General features: G+C 45.0%; 1 protein-coding gene and 1 long non-coding RNA gene across 4 annotated transcripts in view; one reads left to right on the forward strand and one right to left on the reverse strand.

Moving 5' to 3' along the window:
- The window catches only part of meis2a (Meis homeobox 2a), a 68,624-nt gene extending 68,412 nt beyond the window's left edge, over positions 1-212 (reverse strand). For all 3 annotated transcript variants that reach the window (XM_029828717.1, XM_011618561.2, XM_011618557.2), the window contains exon 1: positions 77-212. The gene's annotated coding sequence lies outside the window, so the exon portion shown is untranslated. The remainder of the gene's footprint in view (positions 1-76) is intronic.
- A 144-nt stretch (positions 213-356) lies between these two features.
- LOC115247337 (uncharacterized) lies at positions 357-5,211 on the forward strand. The gene is made up of 2 exons (XR_003886404.1): positions 357-1,113; positions 3,305-5,211. It is a non-coding gene; the product is annotated as an uncharacterized lncRNA (long non-coding RNA).
- Positions 5,212-16,736: the final 11,525 nt, after the last annotated feature.

Raw genomic sequence — 16,736 nt, forward strand, 5'->3', positions numbered from 1 at the left:
ACAAAGGATTGTCCCGAGCTGAAATTATCAGGATATCTCATGAATACTGACTTTAATATATGAGCATGACGCTTACTTGTTATCTGTTTTGTGGTTATAAGCTGGTGTGCCTAATATGTCAGTAATGCCTCCTAATCTCGCAGCTAATTATTGCTCCAGTCTCTCTCTCGTTCTTTTTTTTTTAATTTTTTTGTAGCAAATTAAACCACACACCGCACCCCTGCGAGCTCAGAATGAACTTTTCCTGGAGGCGAAAAAAGCTTTTGTGGAGGAAGTAATTTTGTATATTTCTTTCGTCCAATCGGCTGTTCAGATAGAAATCCGCGCCTCACCTCGGAGTAGTCAATTATCAAAGCCCCCTCCACCCTCCACCACCACCCCCCAAAAGATCATCAATCATGTAAGGAGATTGAAGTTTAGAGGAGGAGCAAAGCCGCGGTCATCGATTGCAGTGGAGCCCTGTTTGGAGTCTTGGGCACTTTTACGCACAAAACAGAAGCAGGCCACGCATCCCCTTTAAGATTTAGCTCCATCAGTACTAAGATGGCACCGTGGCCGCATTGACAGACTCTCATAAAAGCTCCATTTATGGCTTCGTAACACTTTTGATGGTCGAAATTAATTATTCACAGGTTAGGATTAAAGAAGACACGCGCTCAGGGAGATGGGTTGCGGCTACCGTTGGAGGGTCAATAAACTCCCGCCCTACCCAACAAACAAAATAGCCAGCAGAGTCGCTCAGGGTCAATTACAGAAATAGCGGGGGTCTTAAAAAATAGTGGGTGAAAAAAAAAAGATTTAATAAATGAAACCGTGGCAACAGTTATGTTTGTTGGCATAAATGGGGGTGGGAAGTGAGGGACTGCTGGGTTTGACAAACGACTGTGTGGACATTTCAACGCGCAATACCCCGGGAAGGAGCTGCAGAGCGGTGCGCAGAGAGCCAAGGCATTCACCGTCTCCAAGACTCTCTTCCACTGTAAACACAAGCCGCTCGGCAGCCTCGACCACTGAAGACTGATATTTTCATAAGCTAAATACTATCGTTCACGTTGATTTGTGCGCTAACGCTTGACTTTTTCCCCCCTTCCACCCTCTTTCTGGACAATCCCGGTAAGTGGAATCAACCTTGTGTTGTACTTTATTTGCCGATTTGTTGCAGTCGCGCGCATTTAAGTAGAAAAGACGCCTTTCCAGGCTCGATTTTTGTATTTTATGATAACGTTATTGTTTTGGGTTTTTTAGACTCTTAAAAGCCACCTCTCGCTGATTTTAACGCACAGGCTACAGATCGTGCGCCATTTTTCCAAAGTTATTGTTGAAATATGTGATTTGGCCCCGAGGCAAGTGATGTAAACACCCGAAGAGTGTGTGAAAATAGCGGAGGCTAATTATGCGTGTCCACGGCTCTAGAAAGACACCCATGCCTATAAAACTTCCAGCAACGACTCAAAACGACGGGAAATTTGGGACTCCATCTTTTGTTAACTATTTGTTGGACTAATTAATAGCAGCTATAAACTCAAGCCTTCACCATTAGCTACGTTCAGGTTTCGAAATTGGTTAATTTTGGCCCATTAACGCCACCTGATGCCACATTACGCGAGCCGCTGTTTCATTTTCTAATTTTATTTTAATCACCATTCACTGAATAGGTGATTAAAATTAATTTTCATCATAAACAAGACCCGTGCCAACTTAAATCCCCTTTTGTCTGCAACATGACGGCGTTTGCAAGCCAAATAATTCCAGAAGGAGGACTCTCAGAGGCGATGATCCGTTTTTAAAAACTAGTTTGGGTTTCCAGGTGCGCGCTCACTATTCGTACGCATATGAAAAAAAGCGGGGGGGTGGACGAAAAATCAGGGGATGACATTAACAGGCGGTAAAATTTCATCTGGTGGTGTCAAATTGGGGTCAGTTTAGGGTTAAAGCTCTCGGTGTCCGTGTGGGACATGGCCAGCTGCGGTTGGGTTCATCTGGAGGAGGGGGGGGGGGGGGGCAAGATCCATTTCAAGGAAAACACTAGTGGGACAATCACCAGGCTAAAGATCCACTGAATGTCACATCCTGAAAGGTGCGCGGGGCCGCCTGCCTGCTTTCGGGCGGCAGCACGGAGACCTCCCCCCCTCCTCTGTTTACTCGTTCGCGGGACTTACACGTCCTCTCTCCGTCTCCTGCCCTGCAGGGCTCGGCTGTTACAGGCCAGCCTGTTGCTAAATATGGAGAGAAATGCATTGTTGATTTAATTCCCTCAAAAAGATTACTGATATGAAACGGGCTTCAAATCCTCTTAGTGACCTTAAACACTCCTGGAGAAACAATTGGCGCTCAACCACAGGAACAAATAAAATCGCCCTAATCTTGTTTGTAACTTTGTTCTTCTTTGGCCCTCTTCACTATTTGAGATTATGCAAATCAGCTAAGCTAATGTATAGAGGCGCCGAGATAAGAGTGGATCACAGCCTCATATACTGGAGTTCACGGGAACCTCTTCCAGCCTGTCCAGTCAAAAACGGGAATAAAGCGATACCCGCTCAGTCATTTTATATAAAACTTTATTTTTAACACAGAGCTTTACATTGTCTTATACACCTACTGAGGCCAAATTCTGCTCATTTCAATTTTGCGTCTTTGCCCTCTTTCCGGTTAGGTATATTTAAAAATTGCATCTAGAGTGAAAGTTTGATTTACTGATGATAATTTGGCACCTCGTTGTTTTGCTCATGCTGAACGCATTAGTCATCTGGATCTGAACTCTCTCTGACCCTGGAATGAAATGTGACTATAGGGTTTCAGAAAGTAGCGTGAGCAACTCAAATACTTGTAAAAGTTTCGCGACTAACTGTAAATTCTTCGGCTCCGAAGCCTCATTTTCCCCTCCACCGATTCTCAGACTCTGGTGTCAGCGGGTTAGTGCAGGGGAGGAGGGACAGAGAGGGAGAGAGAGGGGGGAGACCATCGCTGAGGGGAACCGCGGCTTCTCCCTGCGTAAAAGCGGCTCTCATTGGAAATAGGCGGCCATATAGCGACACCTGGCGGTTTAAGAGGGCATCGATCTGCTGAAAGCGTTGCAGCAAATCAGAGACCAATAAAACTAAAACAAAATAAGTCATTAGCTAAACTGGCGCGATTAGTACTTTTTTTTTTTTTAAATTGCGTTTGATTTGATTTAGATTGTAATGCTGGCGAGTTCATTCAGATTCGTAACGACACAGAAGCACGAACATTAAAATTTAGAGAAGAAAATGTCTCTGCCCGTGTGGATGCATTTTTGGCTCATGGAGTTTTCACTCGTTTGCAGCTCGGATCCTGTTGGAACCCAGCACGTCTGGAAATGCTGTAATTTAAGCAGCTTTTAACGCGATGATTTGTCTTCAGGTGAAGGCGCCATTATTCTGAAAGTGTGAATTAAGGATTCAAATGAAATTATTTCCTACGTTAAAAAAGTGAAACAATAGAAATAAAAGAAAAATGAAAGTCGAGGATATGGAAAATTAAATATTCGAGAAAAAACACCGAGGCCGAAATTATTAAAGCCTGTTGTTATTTTTGTATCTGGTTTTAATTATTTCATTTGAAAAATCTGAAACAAATATATTTGTTTAAATATAAAAATAATCGAAGCACGTAGTGTCAGGTTAAGTTATTGTTTATTATACTATTTAATAACAGAAATGAGCCGACGGTAAATTTAATGCTAAAAGTTCACACGTCAAATTTGTAGACTAAGTCATTCTTTTCATTTCTATTATCTGAACGCGTAAAAACAAATAAAAATCACCTTGTGGAGCTCCGAGTGTCAGTTCTGCTCAGCTGTGACACACTTTGAGCAGGTCACCGCCGAGATTAGAGCCCGTCGTTAACGCCTGTGTGGATACACCAAATGCTGATTTAATGAGCTTGCGCCGGGTGTTTGTCCCAGAATACCTGGTGTGCATGTGTTAGGAACGCCACAGACCGTAATCCTCCTGTTTTTCCTCCTTAACACGTGGTTTTGGGGACAGCTCGATACGCGCAGCCACAAAGGCGCGCGGGAAAATGGCTATAATTTTAGATATCTTTTTTAAAGGTTGGATTGAAACAGATCGAGGCTCATAAAGGCCCATATCCAGCCACATTACCAGATGTAATTGAGAGAAGTTTAAGTGGAGGCCGGGAAAGCGAGGAGTTAATAGCGGTGACCCTCTTGCTGTGCCTCTGTCGCTCATCATTTATCAGGCTTAAGGGGCTTAAACAGGCAGCCCAGGCCCACCTTTTATTACATATCAAACCCTCTCTCCCTTATCTGCATTATAGGAAGTGCATGCATCGTTGCCTGTTACGCGGATTTGGAAATAGAAACATGTCCAATAAAGTCGCCCTCCTCCGCTGATCTGAGGAAATATGGCTCCGGGCGCCGGAGAATCAACCCCGGCGATTTAAGCCTTCATTAAATTGTCTTAATTCCCCCACTCAGCTTTAAAATGAACACAAATTCCACCCTCGCCTTGTTTGTCCAGCCTGGGAGCGGGGAAATGTGAAGTGTCGACGTTTTCAAGCTTCCAATAAGATCAGAAAGGGTATAAAACTACAAAGTTGAAAGTGCGCGAGTGTCCGAGATTACGCACGGAGAGCAGATATTTCACACGGCTGTAAAAAAAAAAAAAACTGCTGTGCATGTGCGATCAGAAAATAACATTCGATTTATGAATAAATGCAGGTAATTAAAAAAAACTGAATAGATAACTGTGCTGTATTTAACTCTAAGCTACCTCTACCTTTCAATAATCACGAGCTTCGCTTAGAGTCTTCGCTGTATTAGAATTTTTTTTTTTTTTTTAAAGATTTCTAAAAATGTCTTTCTAATTCTAAAGTTGTCTTATTTGTTGAAGCAACCCTGACCCCGTGTTGTCAGCTCAACTTGAGGGTTGCCCAACAGGGTTTCCTCCAAGGAGGGCTCAGGCAGTCAGCCTGAACGCAGCTGCATTCACATGGGCTGGCTGCTTTTGATATTCCAGTCACACAACAGAGTAAACACTGCTTTCCCGTTCAATAAACATCATTGACGAGCCTCCATATCCGCCCATTGAAATTCACTGCCGTTTTCATTTGTAAATGGAAGTTTTATTTTAACCAGCATTAAATCTGTATCATGTTGAAACAACTGCTTCTGTGAAATTATGGATGTTTTAATGCTGTGACATTAAAATGTATTATTTTTTTAAAGAATGGGTTATTTGTGTGTGTGTTTTCTTCCTCATAACAAATGCTAGATAACTAGCCAACAAAGCTATACGTGCTAAAAGAACAAAAAAATCATTCTAAAAAAGGTGTTTGCATTTACAATGAATGGAATAAAACGTAAAGTTGTTTAACCCGACACCGTGCGGCCTTCACTTGAGAAAAATGAGCAGGCAAACAAATGCAGACGTCTCCTGTTTGTGTGTTTTGGTTTTGTCCTGCTTTTATTTCCTTCCTGTTTACGCGTTCCCACTCCCGCCACCTTCCCCACTCCCTCCCTCCCTCCCTCCCTCCCCCTCTATCTCAACTGGTTGGGCGGGAGTTCACATGATCAAGCCTGCCACCCAGGTAATTACCTGGCATTGTCAAATAAAGCGGCCACTGATTCAAATGAGCAGTGAAATATCAAAGAGCGCCGTTGCCTTTGCGGCGGCGGCTCATCCACGCAGGAGACGGAGAGGAGATCTGAGAGCTCGGGGGAGCTGCAGGGAGGCAGGGACAACATTCAGCCTTCCATTCCTACATAAATATCACCAATGTCGGCAACAGAGCCAAACATGTCCGGGTTCACCCGAGCGTGTTTATTGGTATCACACAGCCCGCTTGTCCATTATTAGCGGCTGGTATCCTTGATGGTGGCTGCAGAGCAACTTCAACAAGAGCGACGACGCTGTGCTGACAGACCTTGCTGATGTGCTTCCCGCTGCGCGTCTCTCCAAAGGTCAGAGGTCGGGGAGGCATGAATCCAAATGTGCTCTGAAGCTGTCACGAGTGGAGCGGTCATCCGGTGCTTCTCTGCTCGTCTTTAATCTGGATTTAATGCTTTTATGAAATCAAACGTGAGATAGAGGTGAACCTGTCAAGCCTACAACTGAAGAGTCCGATTAGCTCGGTTAGCTAAATTTAATTGATGCCCTTTCCTTCAGAATCACGCCTTGTCCAGGGAGGTCTAACAACGGGACCTTTGACCCCTGGACACCGTAAGGGGATGTTGATCCCAGTGAATGATGCCAGCGCTCTGGAAAGACGCGTTTAAGGAAAGAAAAAAACAGCTTCCGCGAGACAAGCGGCGTCCTGGGACTTCCGCCGAGCGCGGCGAGAGTACCTGTGATTTGACTTGCCACTTCTAAATGGAAGTTGAATAGGTTACAATGAGCAACAACAAATAACGCTCACGATGCTTTAGTGGCTGCTTCTCGTGGTTGCAGGCGAAATACGGCTGCCGAAGATGTTTGAGCGTTTAATGCGGTAAACACACACTCCCCGCCCCCCTCTGGCACTCGCAGGGCTCCCAGGGACACTTTGCATGTTAATATTCATAGGGCAGTGTGTTGGATTATTAATTATTAAGCGCAGTAAAGAAGCGCAGCGCTTCAACATTAGCGTGTCTTGCTCTTTCATCCGCGGCACCTCAGGACGGACATTCTGAGGTGAAAGCAAACATTATTCACAAAACGGGGCTGGAAGAGTGGAATCTTCTCGGCGCCGAGGCCTTCTAAGCGATAAAGAGTTATAATCATGCAAGAGCGATGCTTTTGCATGATTAATCTGAGCCAGGAGGCAGAGGAGGCCCAAGTTTTCCATCAAATCTAACGGCAGGCGACTGTAAAATATAAACCCTGCTTTGAGTTTTCTGCGCCGTGTGGAAGTTTGAGCACTTCCTGTGCAACTTTCCAGGTAAAGCAGCTTAAACCTTTCCTCCGCATAGCCGGACTGTCTGTCACGGCATGCCAGAGCTCAAGTGGGACCTCCTGTGAGAGCTGGTTGGACGTCCACACCTGAGCGTCCCTCTCCAGGTTCCTGACAGGTGATGACTGAGGTGGTCCCGCGTCCATGTGAAAACACACTGGTGTTGGAGGGCTGCAGACACGAGGCGGGCTCTTTTAGGGATCTGATCAGTTCTTCTGGACTTGGCACTAAATTGTTCCACAGACGGGAATGAAGCAGAGCCGCACCTGATCTGCGTCGACACGAGTCGAAATCAAACGCGTGTCAGCGCCCTGCTATCTATTTCAGTTCATTGGTGCCCTGAAAACCTCAGTGCCGTCTGACTGGAATTGAATTAACAATTTCCCAGCTGATTTGCTCTTTTTAAAACCCTCATTACACACAAGCATTGTATGTATTCTGGAACCCCTCTGAGGAATCTGGAACAAGGAATCTATGTTCATCCTATCATCGCCGGGCTGTAATATTGTAATCAATTAGCACGGATGAGCTAATTGTCCAATCTCTCAGTCTCTAATTAACCCCGGAAATATAAATGGGACAAACGAATGCGCCGCTGTTTTTCAAAAAGGGGATGAGCCCGTGCTCTCGGTAACGTGGTCGGGTTCTTCGGCGGGTCGTCAATATGCATGAGCTACATCAAAGCGCGGAGGCAGAAATGAGGCCTGCACAAAAGCGGAACACATTTCACTTCCAGAATATGCAAATCTGTTGGTTTTTGTTGAACTCTCGTGTTTGCATAACTTGGGTCGACGCAGTCTGAGGGTGTGTTTCTGCGGCGCTACAAAACACACCGTCCTCTGGGATAGTTTACTTTAAAAGGCGCGCTCAGAGCTCGGCATAAACACTCGGAATCTCAATGCTTCCAAATTGCTGCGGCACAAATGCGTTTGAATCCACATCACACGGGGGGTGCGTTTGATGCGAGCCGATCGCTATCGTCGAGTCACAGGAGCGTCACGTGCGAGGGTGACGCGGCTGTCACGCTGTAGACAAAACAGTGTCAATACCTGACCGGTTCCGTTTCGGTGACGCTGCTGGAATTTCACAGGCGACTGTCAGCAAGATGGTTGGGTTGCTTGATCGTTCAAGGGAGTCAACCTGACGCCACGAGTCAGTGGCACAAAACAACAACGCACAAAACAACAACGCACAAAACAACAATGCTACTGAACAAGCAGCCGGTGATTCCATAAGGAAAAAACAAAAGCTGTCAATACATTCCAAAAATCCTCCGATGTTATAATCTATCTAATGGCCAGCCAGTAAATATACCTTTTTCCCATCCATTTCCGACCGACATACAGAGTCAGTCCCAAAATGGCGGCCGACTTTTATATTTTACTTTATTTTTTTACAATGTTATGGCCTCCCTCTTTTGTTCTGTTGTTGTCACATTTGAAACCGAATGGCATCTTTCACCTGACTCCATCGGCAGAGAGACATCCTGCATTCATCTTTAATATTCGCCGGTTGTTAATTATTAAAGGTATGTATTTGAATTATAAATATACTAGTTATACAGAAGTAGGCAAAGCAGGCATATAGCCCCGGGCTAAATTCCTCCATTACCCATTATTTCCCAGTCTGCCGTCTTATATGCCTGCCTCCTATTCCTATGTCATCTCAAAAAAACACCCAGGCATTCCTTTGTACTCACCTACCCCCTCCCCACTTTGGCCACCCGAAAAAAAAAGGAACACTCCTCCTCCATACGTATGTGTGCTGCTTCCTTGAAGTAGGATGTCACACTTGTCTTAAATATAATGAATCACTTTTTTCAAGGCATCCCTGGATCCCAAACACTCCCCGCAGAAACCTGCCCAGTCCTCCCCCGTTCTGAGCCTTCCTACGTGTCACAAATCATCCGCCGTGGCGGGCGCCCCGCTAAATCATTAACATTGTCAGAAATGACTGGGGCCAAGAATGGGAAGAGCCCCGAGATGCAGCCGAGGAGTGAGGAGCATGATGGGGAATATGGAGCGGTAAACAAAGAGACGCAGCCTTATACCCACTCTGCACTTCTCCTCGCTCTTCTCCTTCTGCCTCTCCTTTGTTTTACTTCCTTTTTTCTCTCTTCACTGGGATTTTTGAAAAAAAAAACAACAAGAAAGAGGTACAGTGAGGGGGGGGGGAAGTAAAGAAACTGTCAAAAACAAAGTTTAACAACTTCCATGAAACTCAACTCCCATTTTTTCGGCTTCTACCTTGGAGTATTTCTAAAAAAAAAAAAATAATAAAAAAGCACTTTGTTGTAAACAGGCTATAGAACTGCGGCAGATTATTTGTGTCCATCGAGAAAACGGCTTCCCTCCATTTGATTCCTTGAATAAATCTATGTTGGTCTTAAATTTCCCATCGTATGACGTTATAATTTGCTATGTCCTACTGTGATGCTATTTATAAGGCGATTTCCATTTAACCCTATAGGTAAGCTATACTGTGAGCGTGCACTCCTGTGCCATCATCCATCAAAAGGATTGCTAATTTTCCTTCAATTTCCGTTGCTCTCCAAAGAATCTAAAGGATGATTGATAATAGATGAAGGAAAAGCACAGTGGTACTGTTTTTAACCCTGCTCAAGTCATTAATCCACTTTATACCCATGAAGGTAGTAAAGGAGACAATGAATTAGTCATTAAAGCACAGGTCAGTTTATTAGAATTCCTGATTGAACTGTAAAATGACTTCTGCCGGGCCGACGGGGATCTGTGAAACCAGGGAGAATAAAGGAGGCTGAGGAATTCCTGCCCGAGTGTTGTTCTGTCACGGTGGAAGCGACAGAGGTGCATCAGCAGCCATCACTCGCCTGACAAACCGACGCTTAATTAGCGCGCCGAACGCCGTCAGAGAAGAACCACGTCAGGAGCCGTTTGAAATAGATCAAAGCATCAAAGCAGAGAAATGATGAAGACAACGCGCACACACCACACAGACACATGCGCGCACTGTAGTAACAGTTTATTTGGTTGAACTCGCGCCGCGTCTTTGTTGCTACGTAATGCTACTGATGTGAGCGCTGGCTTATGTTTGTCACCGTTTATTAAGTCATGCGGTTGTTGGCTCCGCTCCACAGGAAAAGCTCGGATGGCCTCGGATGTTTTGCTGCTTCCTAAAATGGAGAAACGAGCTAATGAGCACTCGTGGGGTGGGGGTCACTCAGGGATCCAAGTGTGTGTGTGTGTGTGTGGGGGGGGGGGGGGGGGGGGGGTGTAATGGATAGCATCAAATCAAAACAAGTTGGCAAAGGTTAAACAATGGACTCAGTCTGTTGCATCTGTTCGTGGGTTTTCGCCACGGCAGGAAACAACTGCTCAGACATTGTGTCAGGAACAAAGTGAAAATAAACTGAAATTTGATACCCGAATAAGGACCAAAAGTCTGTTTCCCTTCCAAACGTACATCTCTACTGTAAGGAGAACACCGCTGATGCTCCAAAAATCGCTAGAATCGCAGCTATGCACGCAATAGCATGAACAGCGTTGCCACGAGAGCCTGCATGAACACATATCCAACTTATGAAAAGCCATAATAGGACAGTTGAGCTATGCCATTATTAGGCAGAATTCCCTGCCGAGTAAACATCTCACTCCATTAAACGGTGATTTTTGAGGCCCGGGTAAACTGTTTCCATGGCAGCAAACATAATATTGTGCCTTTATGTAAACAACAGTGTTTGCGAATAGGATATGTAGATCAACATAAACAGCCGAGCATAAATATAAATGATAACAGGGGCCGCAACTGTTGCAGGGACCCAGCGCGTCATGCCAGTGGGATAAATTGTGCGTAAAAAAGTGTGTATTCATTTGAAGAGCTGGTTGCAGAACAGGAAGGCCACTTATGGGAGGGGAAGACCTGGGAGGACCTGGGAGGAACAGTCGGCGTTCCTCTGTGTGTCTCTCTGGACCCAGTTAGTGTCACCAGTAGTCCCAGCCTGCCTCCAAATGGAACTTTCCTTTCCTGCTTTGGAAATGAGCGCCTGCCTCGGCTTGGGTTTGATATTTATTCCTTCAGTTTATGTGACGGGAACAAGGCGCATTAATCAACATCTCAGTTTTCACGTCACTGTAAATGTGTCATGCCCTCCCTCCCTTGCCCCCCCCCCCCCCCTTCCTCGCAGCGCGGTGGCCTCAGCACGGCTTCAATCAGCAAATCAGCACTGTAACTCTAATGAGTGAAATTGCTTATGAGGGGAATCTGTTTCCGATGGTGGGCCCGATGATTAATGCTCACTGACAACGCGTCTTTCCTCCAGGAGCTCTGCTGGGCCGCGGCAGCTGCATGACGCCACCTCCTCCGCGATGCCCCCTCTCCTCTTGACATCCCAGAGGGGGAGAGGGATGAAGCGGAGATGCTGCCGAGGGGCTGTGGCGAGCATTACGCGACAACTCGCTCCTGAGCCCCCCTGGGAAACGGCTTTTACTTCTGCACTCTCGTTAGACTTTTCGAGAAGGGGGAACCGCTCGGAACACCTGAAATCGGCACGGACGGCGAGACACCTCAAGACAACAGTGTCCAAAATTTTATAAATTTGCTTCTTGATTCTAATTAGCTGGGTTCCAGGAGTTGATGACACTGAAATGCATGATGGGGCAAAAGCACGTAACCACCAGGATGTTTCCAGGCCTAAGTGACCAACAAGGATGGCTGTTTAAAGAAGCCGACAGCCAAAACGGGTCGTCCAGTGCACAGAGAAGAAAAGCAGTCAATACATCTTAAAATCTGTCATCTTTTATAAAGAAAGCGGTATGCGTGGCCTCTCATAAATTCTCCTACTCTCTTTGCACTTTTTTAGCATTAGCACGTCATTCCGGGCCATGACAGAACACAGAGAGGTAAAATAGCATGTATGTGTGAGCTTGAATGGTGTCCAGTTGTGGCCGTTATCATGAGTAACACAATTCTCAATATTGGACCGTACCAATATCTTCACCCCGCTACAGCACGCCCATTGCAAGGCTGGTGCCGCAGACCTAAAGGAGACATTTGGTGTGGAAAGTGTCTCCGGTCACTGTGTTTCGCAGAACTCTGAGGGGAATCTGGTGGCTGCAGGTCGCCTCTGACCACAGCTGCTCAGCTGTTTCCATTTCATCATGGATGTAAATCTCATCAGGCTCCTGTCAGCGCTGAGAGATGGTTTCCCCCTAATGGTCATTTATGAATGTCTTATTAATGCCGGGAGAGTAGCAGTCACACTCACACCAGCAATCTGGAAACATACATTCAGTCAAACGCCAAATGCTGCTTTGCTCTGTACTGCACCTTGATATCATACATACCTGTCCAGACATTAGTGTCTCATCTCTCTCTACAGCCGGAGAAGTCACTCAGGTTTAATAAGAAAGTATTCATCTCCATATTTTCCACCTCAGGAGAATGTCTTATCAGCTATAGCCATTCTATAAACTGCATTACACAGAGTCTGAAACACTTATCCTTGGTTTGTGGGGCTCTAATGTAACATGCACCATTATCAAAGAATTCCTACCTAACGACCCAACTAACCCGAATACTCCTTTCCTCATTCCAAACTGATGAGATGAAACCCCACTGAGCCAATGAGCTTCAACAAAACTGGCTTGATTGCCAGGGCTTTAGCGCCAATGATCCCGCAATAACAAGGAGCATATTGTACCATCAGCGCGCCATGGCACAGCCTTTTCTGGGCTAGCGGGCTCTCAGATGCTTGGGCTCAATGATGGAGGTAATGACTCTCATGATCCTTCAGCACAGGTGAAAAGGTAACCATGTGGACGGAGGGGAAATTACAGGGAGACGGGAGCATTAGGAGCTAAATGCTAAATCTCAATAACTGAAAAAGTTAAAGACTTCGGAAAGATTAGCAACATGAGATTTAGAGTCATGTCAGTCAGGCACATACATCCGCTGCCAAGTAAATCATTATCACAGCGAGACCGTCGGCGCCGCTCCCCATCACTATCAATATTTTGAGCAAAGCTGCTGCACTTTGCACAACTTTACGCGAGGTGGATTGACAGTATTATCAGGCATCGAAAACGCATTCCTTGTCATTTGCGCGGTAAAAACACCCAATCATCCCATCCCTGCCAGATGCCACACTGGTGGCAGCCAGAGGAGTGAAAATAATAATTTTGACGATCAAGATATGACTGACACCAAAACAAAGAGCAGTCCTGACTCATTGTGGATTCATTTGGAATTGTTGACATTTGGTATTTGTCACAGCAAGGCCTTGGATGTGTGACGGAAATAGCACAGCTGCATTTGTGCTATTGCTATTCATTGTTATGATTCACTAAATGCAACTTATATGGTGTGAACGTTCAGAGAAATACTGCTCTTTCCTGTCTATCTGTATTTGTGTCACACATGTAAATATGAGTAACTTTGCTCGTTATGGCTAAATACTGCTCACCTATTTATTCAGCTCCGGTACAGCAAACTTTATTCCTGAAAGAAGATGAACTTTTTTGGACTTTTCCAATTTCCAAGTGGAGGCTAAACTCCAGGTTAACAGGGATTGTGAAAGGACAAAGGGAAAGTAGCATCAGCATTGCTTCACATATCACTCTGTCTGCTATCACCACTCATGCATGCTAAGTTCCTGCTGCTAACTACCACAGCAGTTCCGATAATGCTTCTTGGCTAGGGGAAGACAGGTTGATAGCTGTCAGGGAGGGACAGAGAATAAATGACGGAGACCCATTGGGGCACCTCTAAGGCGCATTAGGGACCTCAGAATCCCATTCCCCAAACACAGGATGAAGAATCATTTTGCCACAAAGGCAGAGGGTCACCCATCACTGTCTAATGCATGCCATGATTAATCACAGGGATGGATCAACATTACGTCCCATTCAGGCTGACTCCTAATTGCCTTCGCCATCTAACCCATCCATTGCCCTAATGATCGTAGCGTCTGCTCCCTTGCTCACATGGTGGACTGTCGCTTTGCAGAGCCAGACTCCCTTAAACATCATCACCGGCTGAGAACCCTCTCCAGAAACCTTCCCCTAACCATGAATATGTGGATAAATGGATCCGGCTTCCTCGCCCGTGGCCCCGTGTTTATATTCTCCGCCGTACGTCTGTGAGTGTTAATGTATGTAGATTTCATTTCTGATGAGTGATTATTTGACTGCTCATTTTGCCTGAGATTTATGGTGCTCTCTCTATCTCCTGACTGCAGTGCCACTCTTATCTTTAATAAAAGAGATGAGGACATTAATCAGGTTTTGTTGGCTGCCCTTACTAAGACATTAAATGCATTGTATGGGGTAAGTAAACACGCTTCACATCCTTCTCTCCTATAGTCAAGAGGGGGGGCAGAGAGAGGCAGCAAAGAGGGGGGGGGAAATCCTCATTATATTTATCATAATTTCCCATCTGCTGTTTTTGAAGCAATGTACCATGAGCACATAAAGTGTATTACAACTGTGCATAAATTCAACTGATTTGTGGCTGGAGTAGCTAATTCCTTGAGTACATTTTAGAAAAACAAGCACTGAGCCCTGAAATTGCAATTCCATAAAGGCTTTAAATTACCGAGCACAGAATCAAGAACTTGCATGATGCGTTGCGCGCGGCGAACATGCGGCGCTCGCCGGGGTAGAGACAATAAAACCTGAGATGAGTGAGCCGTACGCTCGGGCAAAGGAAAGAAAGAAGGGACAGGCTGGCTCCGTGACAGAGGAGGGACTGTTCCTGCCTCTCGTTTTACCCTTTTAACCACAAGCATGCATTCGAAAGGACACGTTTGGCTTTATTTAAGCCCCTCGTCATCAAATCTATCTCTCTCGGTCTCATATTTGTGGCGGCTTGGTGGATGGATGCCAGCTCGGCGCGTAAAGCCTCATTCACGAGCAGTTAAAATGGAATGAATGTTTTATTACCAGAGAGGGGAGGACGTGTGTGCGGAGAAATACTCCCTGACAACAGCGCAGGAACATTAGAACACAGAAAAAATCCACTCTTTCATTTCCCAGAATCCCAATAAGATGGACCGATTGAAATAAAGAAATTCATATTCTCATATTTTCCACTTCGGATGACTTGTGCGTCTCGGCCAAGTCAATAAAAAACTCCTGACCTGCTTATTTTGTTATCATGTAAACTTCAGTGTCACATCGGCTGGGATCATATATTAATATTTCATGTCATTCTCCCCTGCCTGCCTCTCTGCCTTCCCTCGTGAGCTTCCATCCTATCGCCTCTTCCCTCCTCCTTCACCTTCCTGCTTCCTTCCTCCATCTCCAAAGAGTCATTTGGGATCAACATGAGCAAGAGTTTTCATATCAGGTAAATGAATATCTTTATCACCGAGGCGGGAGCCGGACCGCTCCGGGAGCTGGAGAGAATAATCACACAGAGCAAACAGAGAAGCGCTCAGGAACACCAGCCTCTCTCAGGCTCCCACACTGCTCTCTGTGTACGCCTAAATAGCCTGCTGACTGGCCGTGGACGCCGCGGGATCAATGGCCTTCTGTGGCTTAGCCTTGACCTCTGACCTTTGATGAGCCCAGAGGACAAATGAGAAGACGGGGTGGTCAAACAGGAGGAGTTTTTTTTTTCTTTTCAAATGTTTGCTATGATTTCTTACTGAAAGTTGTATTTGCTCAGGTTTTATTCACGCATATGTACATTTGCTGTGATAGGAGGGTAAATATGAGCCACTCAGTGGTTCATTCCCACCTAGCAGTGCACTATTACATGGTACGTTCGGTTGCACTCATCTGACTTGCGTTTCCACCAGGGGGTGCGTTGCCCAGACCGCTAGCGCTGTGTCAGCTAATTCCAAACCAGGAAAATACTGCAGATTGTTATTTTTGTCATTATTAATAGTCATTATATTATAATAATTTAGCTGCACAATCTCTGTTCCACCTGTTTTTACTTAAAAAAACATCTAAATAAATACCTAAAGTAATCCCCTGAGTACAATACTCATTAAAGTCCATTAAATGGCAATAAAATATTATTGGTATAGGTAAGAAATATTGAAAGTATACCTAAAACTGTCACTTTTATAGTGAATGAACAGGATAATATATATCCAGAAAGATTATGATTATATTCACATCCTCCAGAATGATCATGGAGCTCATAAAGAGCTTAAATTTAATATAATGCCTTCAGTCAGCTTAATTGAATGGTAATTGCCACTTTGGACGCAGAGGTTTGATGAAACTAATTAAATTTGAAAGTTTTGTGGCTGCGACAGGAAACGTCTTCCCTGTCAGCAGAGCGAACGCCGTGTTTTCCGTACAGGTCCGACAGAACGCAGTGGAAAAATAACACGGCACATCGGAGGCTCCACTAATTACACTAGTGAGGAGGAGTGGTTGGCCACCATTAAAGGAAGGACTTTAATATGCTGGAGCTATAAATATTTTGAAATGTCACACCTTGGGAAGACTGCATCCGACCATGGACGGGGTGATAAATCAGAGCCTGAGAAGAACCTGGAAAGAAAAGATGGCACTTTGGTATTTTAGAAATAATTACTTACTCAAAAGGGGTAATGAATGAAGCTATAAATTAGGTTCAAACAGAACATTAAGAGAGGACAGTTTATAAAACTCTTTGCTACTCTTTAAAATTACCCTCTGAGAATATTGCCTGTTCTACCTCGACCATAACTCATGGACATAAAAACATGTATGCAAAATATCAACTTCTCTTGATTAATTCAACATTAAATGATTCTGGTCTGCTACTTTTAATGTGATATTATTATTCCCCCGCCACGGCAACACCATAACTGCTCTTTCTTATTAATGTCCGTGACCAATCCTAACAAT

Source organism: Takifugu rubripes, chromosome 2 (genome assembly GCF_901000725.2).
Source record: "Takifugu rubripes chromosome 2, fTakRub1.2, whole genome shotgun sequence".
NCBI lineage: Eukaryota > Metazoa > Chordata > Actinopteri > Tetraodontiformes > Tetraodontidae > Takifugu > Takifugu rubripes.